This window comes from Ctenocephalides felis, unplaced genomic scaffold (assembly GCF_003426905.1).
Source record: "Ctenocephalides felis isolate EL2017-DRISC unplaced genomic scaffold, ASM342690v1 CF-g0.4_SCAFFOLD_00845, whole genome shotgun sequence".
NCBI lineage: Eukaryota > Metazoa > Arthropoda > Insecta > Siphonaptera > Pulicidae > Ctenocephalides > Ctenocephalides felis.
In genome coordinates this window covers 72,292,114-72,302,885 of record NW_020536999.1, presented here as the reverse complement: position 1 = coordinate 72,302,885, position 10,772 = coordinate 72,292,114, and the positions used below count along the sequence as shown (strand labels likewise).

General features: G+C 43.8%; 1 non-coding gene and 1 pseudogene across 1 annotated transcript; both read left to right on the top strand.

Moving 5' to 3' along the window:
- Nucleotides 1-3,230: 3,230 nt before the first annotated feature.
- LOC113364449 lies at nucleotides 3,231-3,385 on the top strand. The gene has a single exon (XR_003366148.1). It is a non-coding gene; the product is annotated as a 5.8S ribosomal RNA (ribosomal RNA).
- Nucleotides 3,386-3,711: 326 nt separating this feature from the next.
- Nucleotides 3,712-10,178, top strand: LOC113364466 (annotated as a pseudogene).
- The last annotated feature ends 594 nt before the right edge of the window (nucleotides 10,179-10,772 follow it).

Below are 10,772 nucleotides of genomic sequence, written 5' to 3'. Positions count from 1 at the left end.
TTCGAATTCCAACGGTGTGCCTACAGGCGAGTTGCCGTCGTGAAAATTCGGAAAAATCGGAAAATCTAGAGAAAATTATATGAAACACACCTAACCATTTATTACCATTTTATTCGTAATTTTATTCTGCATCTTTCGTACGAACAAAGTTTTTTCGTATCTTTTACGGTTAGATAGTTATAAAGCAATCTGTGTAGTGTTAACTTGTCAAAATGCAAGTGCGGCTAGGTTGGAGCAATACTCCTCACGATTCGATATTTCTCTAAAGAAAACATATAAACTATTATACATCATTTAGAAAGGTCTCAAAATTCTTAGTTTTTTTTCCATATATCACAACTTCGAATTCCCAACGTGTGTGGCCTACAGGCGAGTTGCCGTCGTGAAAATTCGGAAAAATCGGAAAATCTAGAGAAAATTATATGAACACACCTAACCATTTATATATTACCATTTTATTCGTAATTTTATTCTGCACTCTTTCGTACGAACAAAGTTTTTTCGTATCTTTTACGGTTTAGATAGTATAAAGCAATCTGTGTAGTTGTTAACTTGTCAAAATGCAAAGTGCGGCTAGGTTGGAGCAATACTCCTCACGATTCGATATTTCTCTAAAGAAAACATATAAACTATTATACATCATTAGAAAGGTCTTAAAATTCTTAGTTCTTTTTCCATATATCACAACTTCGAATTCCCAACGGTGTGGCCTACAGGCGAGTTGCCGTCGTGAAAATTCGGAAAAATCGGAAAATCTAGAGAAAATTATATGAACACACCTAACCATTTATATACCATTTTATTCGTAATTTTATTCTGCATCTTTCGTACGAACAAAGTTTTTTCGTATCTTTTACGGTTTAGATAGTATAAAGCAATCTGTGTAGTTGTTAACTTGTCAAAATGCAAAGTGCGGCTAGGTTGGAGCAATACTCCTCACGATTCGATATTTCTCTAAAGAAAACATATAAAGTATTATACATTATTAGAAAGGTCTTAAAATTCTTAGTTCTTTTTCCATATATCACAACTTCGAATTCCCAACGGTGTGGCCTACAGGCGAGTTGCCGTCGTGAAAATTCGGAAAAATCGGAAAATCTAGAGAAAATTATATGAACACACCTAACCATTTATATACCATTTTATTCGTAATTTTATTCTGCATCTTTCGTACGAACAAAGTTTTTTCGTATCTTTTACGGTTTAGATAGTATAAGCAATCTGTGTGTAGTTGTTAACTTGTCAAAATGCAAAGTGCGGCTAGGTTGGAGCAATACTCCTCACGATTCGATATTTCTCTAAAGAAAACATATAAACTATTATACATCATTAGAAAGGTCTTGAAATTCTTAGTTCTTTTTCCATATATCACAACTTCGAATTCCCAACGGTGTGGCCTACAGGCGAGTTGCCGTCGTGAAAATTCGGAAAAATCGGAAAATCTAGAGAAAATTATATGAACACACCTAACCATTTATATACCATTTTATTCGTAATTTTATTCTGCATCTTTCGTACGAACAAAGTTTTTTCGTATCTTTTACGGTTTAGATAGTATAAAGCAATCTGTGTAGTTGTTAACTTGTCAAAATGCAAAGTGCGGCTAGGTTGGAGCAATATAATATATAATTTTATACAAAAGTTTAAAAAAAAACCAAAAAAAACACCTAAAAACCCAATAATTAACTATAATTCATATTGTCCATATATATAAACGACAAAAGACAATATTCATATTGTCCATATATATAAAACTGTTTGAACATCTAACAAAATTTTCGACAAAAATTTTTCTATCATAAGGGTTCACAGTTCGAAATTTTCCCAGACTTTTGTCTTGACGATTCACACCGTAACCCGGAGCGACGCCTCGCCGCAGGTCAAAATCACGTCGCTTGGGACTCAGTCTAATACTTACGCTGTGGCCGCGCGCCTTATATAGGGGAATAGGTCGTGTCGAGTGCGATGCGAGCAAGCTCAGGCTAAAGTACGCTATGTTGTTCGGGCGAGTACGGATATCATTCCCCGGTGTAGTTTTTACATCATATTCGATACTTTTAGTCTGTCAATGATATATTAGCGTAACTTTTAATAATGTTGTGAGCCACATCTAGAATTATATACCCCGTATATATTCGGATGCTGGTTTGCGGCTATAGATAACTGGTGGTAGGATCATTCGTTTTTAAACGTTCGATCAGAGAGAGTTGAAATTATTTGGGTCTGCGGACCGCAAATATGAAATCTATATATTTTAATAATATAGAATTTTACAAATTGACTACGGTCAAATATATGTGAATGTAGCAGAACTAGCAAAGCTTCTCGCAGCGATGGTCTTTCGTTTTATGAACGTTTGATCGGAGCGAGTTGAAATTATTTGGGTCTGCGGACCGCAAATATAAAATCTATATATTTTAATAATATAGGATTTTACAAATGGACTAAAGTCAAATAGATGGGTGGTGCAGCAGAACTGACGAAGCTTCTCGCACCGAGGATCATTCATTTATGAACGTTCGATCGGTGCGAGTTAAAATTATTTGGGTCTGCTGACCACAAATATGAAATCTTGTGATTACTCGACAAATTATTGCTGTAATCAAGTGCGCTCCTATAGTATAATATACTGTGGGCAAAAGCTTCTGGCAATGATCATTCGTTTCATTAACGTTTGACCGGAGCTAGTCGCAAAATATTGCGCGTGTGCAAAAGCAGCGTGACGCAGTTTACAACCGCTTAGCGCTCTTATGCATTGTGTGAGAGCACTGCCATGTATATCTGCTCGGTATCGCCAGATGCCTGAGCGAATGACGAAGTTCGTTGTGAAAACGGCGTTCTTTTTGAATATTATACTTTAAAGGCATAGCTCAATCAATTCTTTGGGCGCTAGATGAAAGTCTAGTGTTTTAAAGTCGATTGTAGTAAACGCTTGCGTTAGTATTCTATATACTCTGCACATTTTATTCAAATTGTGCGAATTTGAACATTCGCTTCATTGCGTTGTTTTAAGAAAATGAAAAATCAGCGAAAGCAGATTTTTCAATCTCACACACAGTGAAATATTCATATTTCAATTTTGAAACGAGATTTTGTATCTCGGACCGAAACGCGAAAGCTTTACGGTGTACTAATTGTAACCATAATCATACTAGTTTCAGAATCGCCCGAGTTATCTTAAACGATTTCGAGGGAATCACGATCGAAACATGTATAAATATATATAAAATCACCCTGAACGGTGGATCACTTGGCTCGTGGGTCGATGAAGAACGCAGCTAATTGCGCGTCGACATGTGAACTGCAGGATACATGAACATTGACATTTCGAACGCACATTGCGGTCCTTGGATACTGTTCCCGGACCACCTCTGGCTGAGAGTCGTATAACATTACCAGACTGCCGCTTGCTTTAAACGGCTTGCCGGCGAATGATGGAGTTTCGCGTATATGCGTGCTCTTAAATAATTCACTCAACGTGTGAGCCAGTCCACTTTGCAACATCGGACATTTCCGTTCGTTGACGTTCTGTGGGATTACGGCGGGTTGTGTGTCCTAGAGATTTTATATTCTTGCGACCCTCCCAATAACCGGAAACCCGAACTCTTCGAAATGCGGTTTCGTTCCGGCAATTTGGACGATTCAAAGGTTCCTCGTCGATTTTGTGTGCGCTTGCTTACTAACGTTTGCAAGCACATCATAATCATAATACGACCTCAGAGCAGATGAGATTACCCGCTGAATTTAAGCATATTACTAAGCGGTGAAAAAGAAACTAACTAGGATTCCCTTAGTAGCGGCGAGCGAACAGGGAAGAGCCCACCACTAAATCCCGCGGCCGGAGACGGACGCTGGGAAATGTAGTGTTAGGGAAGGATCCGATTATCTCGGTGCGTTGCGGCGAGTTCAAGTCCATCTTGAATGGGGCCATTTACCCATAGAGGGTGCCAGGCCCGTAGCGACCGTTGCGCGTATCGAGAGGATCTCTCCTCAGAGTCGAGTTGCTTGAGAGTGCAGCTCTAAGTGGGTGGTAAACTTCATCTAAGGCTAAATATGACCACGAGACCGATAGCGAACAAGTACCGTGAGGGAAAGTTGAAAAGAACTTTGAAGAGAGAGTTCAAGAGTACGTGAAACCGTTCAGGGGTAAACCTGAGAAACCCGAAAGATCGAAAGGAGAGATTCAATGTATCGTTGTCTTCCATTTATTGGCGTGCGATTGACCGGGATTCGTCCTGCGATACGCCGTCGGTTTATGCGTTAGGCGGCGATGGCATGCACTTCTCTCTCAGTAGGACGTCGCGACCGTTTGGTGTCGATCTACGACCGCGGCGGTAGCCTGTCACGAATTTATTCGCGTCAGACCCCGCGTGCTCCGGTCGACTGCCAGACGGTATAAACGATATGGTATAGGGTCGCTTTTAAGCGTTCGGCCGGTTGCAAGCACGGACGGTTATTGGCCGTCGGACCTGGTCCGGCATCGATGCCGCCTCGAGCTGTTAGCTGCCGTGTCCTCGGACGGACTCTATTACCGGTCAGCGATGCTATTGCTTTGGGTACTTTCAGGACCCGTCTTGAAACACGGACCAAGGAGTCTAGCATGTGCGCGAGTCATTGGGAAATACAAAACCTAAAGGCGCAATGAACGTAAAGGTTTGCTTAAGTAAACTGAGGGATGACAGACCGCATCCACGGATGCGTGCTTGCAATCCCGAGGCGCCTCACTCTCATTGCGAGAAGAGACGCACTCAGACCGTACACGCTAGGACCCGAAAGATGGTGAACTATGCCCGGTCAGGTCGAAGTCAGGGGAAACCCTGATGGAGGACCGTAGCGATTCTGACGTGCAAATCGATCGTCGGAACTGGGTATAGGGGCGAAAGACTAATCGAACCATCTAGTAGCTGGTTCCCTCCGAAGTTTCCCTCAGGATAGCTGGCATTCGATGAGCGAGTCTCATCCGGTAAAGCGAATGATTAGAAGCCTTGGGGCCGAAACGACCTCAACCTATTTTCAAACTTTAAATGGATGAGATCTCTGGCTTGCTTGAATAGTGAAGCCAGAGATTTGGATCAGAGTGCCTAGTGGGCCATTTTTGGTAAGCAGAACTGGCGCTGTGGGATGAACCAAACGCCGAGTTAAGGCGCCTAAACGACGCTAATGGGATACCATGAAAGGCGTTGGTTGCTTAAGACAGCAGGACGGTGGCCATGGAAGTTGGAATCCGCTAAGGAGTGTGTAACAACTCACCTGCCGAAGCAACTAGCCCTGAAAATGGATGGCGCTGAAGCGTCGTGCCTATACTCGGCCGCCAAGGCATGAGAAACGTTCATAATAGTTCGTTTTGACGCCCTGGTGAGTAGGAGGGTCGCGGTGGTGTGCGCAGAAGGGTGTGGGCGTAAGCCTGCCTGGAGCCGCCATCGGTGCAGATCTTGGTGGTAGTAGCAAATACTCCAGCGGGGCCCTGGAGGACTGACGTGGAGAAGGGTTTCGTGTGAACAGCCGTTGCACACGAGTCAGTCGATCCTAAGCCCCAGGAGAAATCCTATGTTGATGTCGGTGTATTTTATTTTGAATAAAATTTCACACCCATCGGGCGAAAGGGAATCCGGTTCCTATTCCGGAACCCGGCAGCGGAACCGTTTACAAGTCGGGCCCTCGCAAGAGAGTTCGTCGGGGTAACCCAAAATGACCTGGAGACGCCGTCGGGAAATACGGGAAGAGTTTTCTTTTCTGTATGAGCGTTCGAGTTCCCTGGAATCCTCTAGAAGGGAGATAGGGTTTGGAACGCGAAGAGCACCGCAGTTGCGGCGGTGTCCGTATCTTCCCCTCGGACCTTGAAAATCCAGGAGAGGGCCACGGTAGGTGTCGCGCCGGTTCGTACCCATATCCGCAGCAGGTCTCCAAGGTGAAGAGCCTCTAGTCGATAGATAAATGTAGGTAAGGGAAGTCGGCAAATTGGATCCGTAACTTCGGGATAAGAATTGGCTCTGGGGATCGGGGCGTGCCGGGCTTGGTTGGGAAGCGGGCGTAGGCCGATGTGCCGGGCATGGGCAAAGTGAAATTGTCCTTGTGACTTAGATCCGAGCTCGGTCCCGTGTCTAGGCCCCCCGCGGATCTTTCTTGCTGCGAGGTTTCTGTGCCGGCTTCGGTCGGTCAGTCGTACTCTTCGGCCGCCATTCAACGGTCAGCTCAGAACTGGCACGGACTAGGGGAATCCGACTGTCTAATTAAAACAAAGCATTGCGATGGCCCTAGCGGGTGTTAACGCAATGTGATTTCTGCCCAGTGCTCTGAATGTCAACGTGAAGAAATTCAAGCAAGCGCGGGTAAACGGCGGGAGTAACTATGACTCTCTTAACATCCAGAATTCAATTCAATTCAATCTACTAAAAAGAAAAACGCACCAGAAATGAATAAAAGGCAGATGCGCAGGTTAGCTTATAAAGTCACGCAACAGCACTGGACCAAAAATCCTAGCAAATGTATTGCTTACATTTTAGACTGCAAAACTACCTCTACAACACCACCACCAGATATAATGGTGCAATTCTGGACAAATGTTCTAACAAGCACATCGAATACATCACCGTACGGCCAGGTAGCGAGAAACGAAAACCTCTCACACATATGGAAGCCGGTAACTTCTGAGGAGATTAAGAATGCGCTTCCAGCTAGAAACACAGCACCTGGGCCTGATGGTGTTTCGGCCAAACTTCTGAGGTCGATGCCGGTGGACATCCTGGCAAATGTGCTTAACTTACTGTTACTAATGGGCCGCATTCCAGACAGATTGGTTGAATCATACACAACACTAATTCCTAAGAAAGATAACGCATGTAATCCGGGCGATTACAGACCAATTACAGTGTCATCAGTCTTAACTAGAACGCTAAATAAAGTGCTCGCCAGGCGGCTGCTTAATGAGATTCATATTGACGATAGGCAAAAGGCTTTCCAACCAGTTGATGGTTGCGCGCACAACATCTTCGCGCTTGATCACTTTTTGAGGCACCACAGACACTACCACAAACATCTATTTATAGCTTCAATCGACGTAGCTAAAGCCTTTGATACAATTTCGCATGCTGCACTGTTAAACACACTCAAGTACTATAACCTGCCACATAGCTTTATCAACTACATAGAAGAGTTATATAAACATGGTTGGACAAATCTCCGACTTGGACGCTGGACCTCGGATCCCATTAGTCCGAGGTGCGGTGTAAAACAAGGAGATCCCCTGTCACCCATCTTATTTAACTTGGTCATTAACAGACTAATAGAAACATCACCACCAGAGATTGGAGTCAGGATTGATGATAAGGTCTATAATATACTGGCTTTTGCAGATGACCTAATTCTGGTGGCTTCATCAATCAAAGGATTGCAGTCATTATTGGACCATGCAGCAAACTTTCTTTCTAGCTGCGGTCTTGTAATCAACAATAGTAAATCGTTCACTGTTTCCATTAAAAATGCACCGCATGTTAAGAAATCATTTGTAGACAATAACACCGTCTTCACATGTGGAGGGCTGGAACTTCCGGCTCTATCGAGAACAGACGGCTGGTGCTACTTAGGAGTACCATTTACTCCAGAAGGTGCCAACATTGGGGATATCAAGAGCAAGCTCCAAATAATTATTGATAAACTGACAAAAGCACCATTAAAGCCACAACAACGCCTATTTGCACTGAGAACCATTGGTATTCCCAGGCTGTTACATCAACTAACCCTGGGAAATGCCAAGTTGGGTCTTCTCAAATCACTTGACGGTGCTGTAAGAAAAGCGATTAAGTCTTGGCTCAGATTACCAAATGACCTCACTACAGCTTACTTTTACGCGCACTTTAAGGACGGAGGCTTATCGTTTCCCTCTTTAAGGTGGCTGGTACCTCTGAGACGTAAAAACCGGCTAATGAAATTAAACTGGGGCGAAAACGAATTCCACAAACTGGAGATTGCCAACTGCGAAAAACGGTTAAAGGACAACAACAACGTCCTGTCTTCTCAAAAGCAATTAGACGAGAGGTGGCCCGGCTACTGCATCAGTCAGTGGACGGGGGACCACTCGCGAAATCGTCGAAGACCCCATCACAACATCGATGGGTAATTGATGGCAGTAGGTTCCTGTCGGGCAAAGACTATATGAACTGCATTAAGTTTAGAATTAATGCAATGCCAACAAGATCCCGTACCACCAGGGGAAGAAAACAAGACAGGTTTTGTCGGGCGGGTTGCAATGCTCCCGAAACCCTTGACCATATTTTACAGACATGCCACAGGAGCCATCGACAGCGAATTGAGAGACACAACGCCGTGTGTCAGTATGTAAAAAGAGCCCTAGAGAAAACGTACTCGCACGTCGACCTAGAACCAAACTTCAAGACGGCGGAAGGCACCAGAAAACCAGATTTAATTGCGGCGCAAAGTGGAAGAGCCATTGTTCTGGATGCCCAAATTGTTGGAGGATCCATGGACATGGCTAGAGCCCACAAACGCAAGTTAGAATATTATAAAAATCTGGAAAACAAGGTGAAAGAGAAGTACAATGTGTCAACAGTGTCATACAATTCCATCACACTAAATATCAGAGGTGTATGGCATGAGGAATCTGCGAAATATCTAGTGTCGGAAAAAATATTAACTAGTGACGAATTAAAAGTAATTTCCACCAGAGTACTTATAGGAGGGCTAATCGGATTCAGCAAATGGTCACGAACAACGACTATAAGAAGTGAGCGACAGGGGATCGGCTAACCATCTGTATTAATGCGTGCTGCCTGCGCCAACACCCGCCAGGCATAATACTAGGAGTTAGGTTTAGTGGGTATTGCCTTCGGGTCGAGTCCCACACTGCCTGGTCAACCTGGCGACCGGCGTGCGTAAATGCATTCCCCTCCTAGCCAAAAAAAAAAAAAAAAAAAAAAAAAAAAAAAAATAGCCAAATGCCTCGTCATCTAACTAGTGACGCGCATGAATGGATTAACGAGATTCCCACTGTCCCTATCTACTTTCTAGCGAAACCACTGCCAAGGGAACGGGCTTGGAAAAATTAGCGGGGAAAGAAGACCCTGTTGAGCTTGACTCTAGTCTGGCATTGTAAGGAGACATGCAAGGTGTAGCATAAGTGGGAGATAGTAATATCGTCGGTGAAATACCACTACTTTCATCGTTTCTTTACTTACTCGATTGGGCGGAAAGCGTGCGTCGAAAACTTGCGTTCCGACTGTCACGGTTTTCTAGAGCCAAGCGCATAAGAGTGGTGTGAGCCATTGCGCCGATCGCCAACAATACTCTAGCGTGATCCGATTCGAGGAAACTGCTAGGCGGGGAGTTTGACTGGGGCGGTACATCTGTCAAATAATAACGCAGGTGTCCTAAGGCCAGCTCAGCGAGGACAGAAACCTCGCGTAGAGCAAAAGGGCAAATGCTGGCTTGATCCCGTTGCTCAGTGTGCACAGGGACTGCGAAAGCATGGCCTATCGATCCTTTTGGCTTGAAGAGTTTTCAGCAAGAGGTGTCAGAAAAGTTACCACAGGGATAACTGGCTTGTGGCAGCCAAGCGTTCATAGCGACGTTGCTTTTTGATCTTTCGATGTCGGCTCTTCCTATCATTGCGAAGCAGAATTCGCCAAGCGTTGGATTGTTTACCCACAAATAGGGAACGTGAGCTGGGTTTAGACCGTCGTGAGACAGGTTAGTTTTACCCTACTGATGAATCGTCGTTGCGATAGTAATCCTGCTCAGTACGAGAGGAACCGCAGGTTCGGACATTTGGTTCACGCACTCGGTCGAGCGGCCGGTGGTGCGAAGCTACCATCCGTGGGATTATGCCTGAACGCCTCTAAGGCCGTATCCTTTCTAGACAAAGTAAGCAACGATATCTCTAGGAGTCTCGTGAGTCGAAAGGCTCAATACAATGTGATTTATTAGGTATTCGGCACACGCCGTTTATCGCACGAGCCATTTTTAGCCGAATGAGGCGCTGGACAGGGGCGATATCCGTCCGTTATATCTGTCTTGCCTATAGCGGTCGATCATGGGTTACTAGTTCGATGTAGAGACTCGGAATCGTTTGTAAACGACTTAGGTACCTGGCGGGGTGTTGTACTCGGCAGAGCAGTTACCACGCTGCGATCCGTTGAGACTCAGCCCTTGGCTTGGGGATTCGTCATGTTGGCTTGACGTCACCCCACGCTATTAGAGCATAAGCCTTAAGCCGTCGCATTGCACCATGCCACAATTAGTAGGCTTGACAGTCGAAAACTTGTACATGCTGTACATGTGACACTTCTTCGGTATCTACCTAGCTATTTTGTACAACGTGCGTGAGTCAGCACGTAAATCAAAACTTATCGACAAATTCCAATACTAGAAATATTCATTATTTCTTTCAATAACCATAATGTCAAAAGAATAGTTATAAATATTTTGTAAGTTTACGAAATATATGTTTTTAAGAGAAACTTTTCATAATTTTTTAATATAAATATATGATATAATTCATTAAATTCTAAATAGGTAGGATGTTTTTTGCTAAATTTCTTGGAAATGCGTACAAGTTGCTAATAAGCAAAGTACGTATAAGTTATCTATAATGCAAAATGCGTGCAAGTTGTCAATGTGTAAAATACGTGCAAGTTGTCAATTTGCAGAATGCGTGCAAGTTGTCAATTTGCAGAATACGTGTAAGTTGTCAATGTGCAAAATACGTGCAAGTTGCTATTTTTATTTAATTTTTGTAATATACTCTAAATAATTAGTAA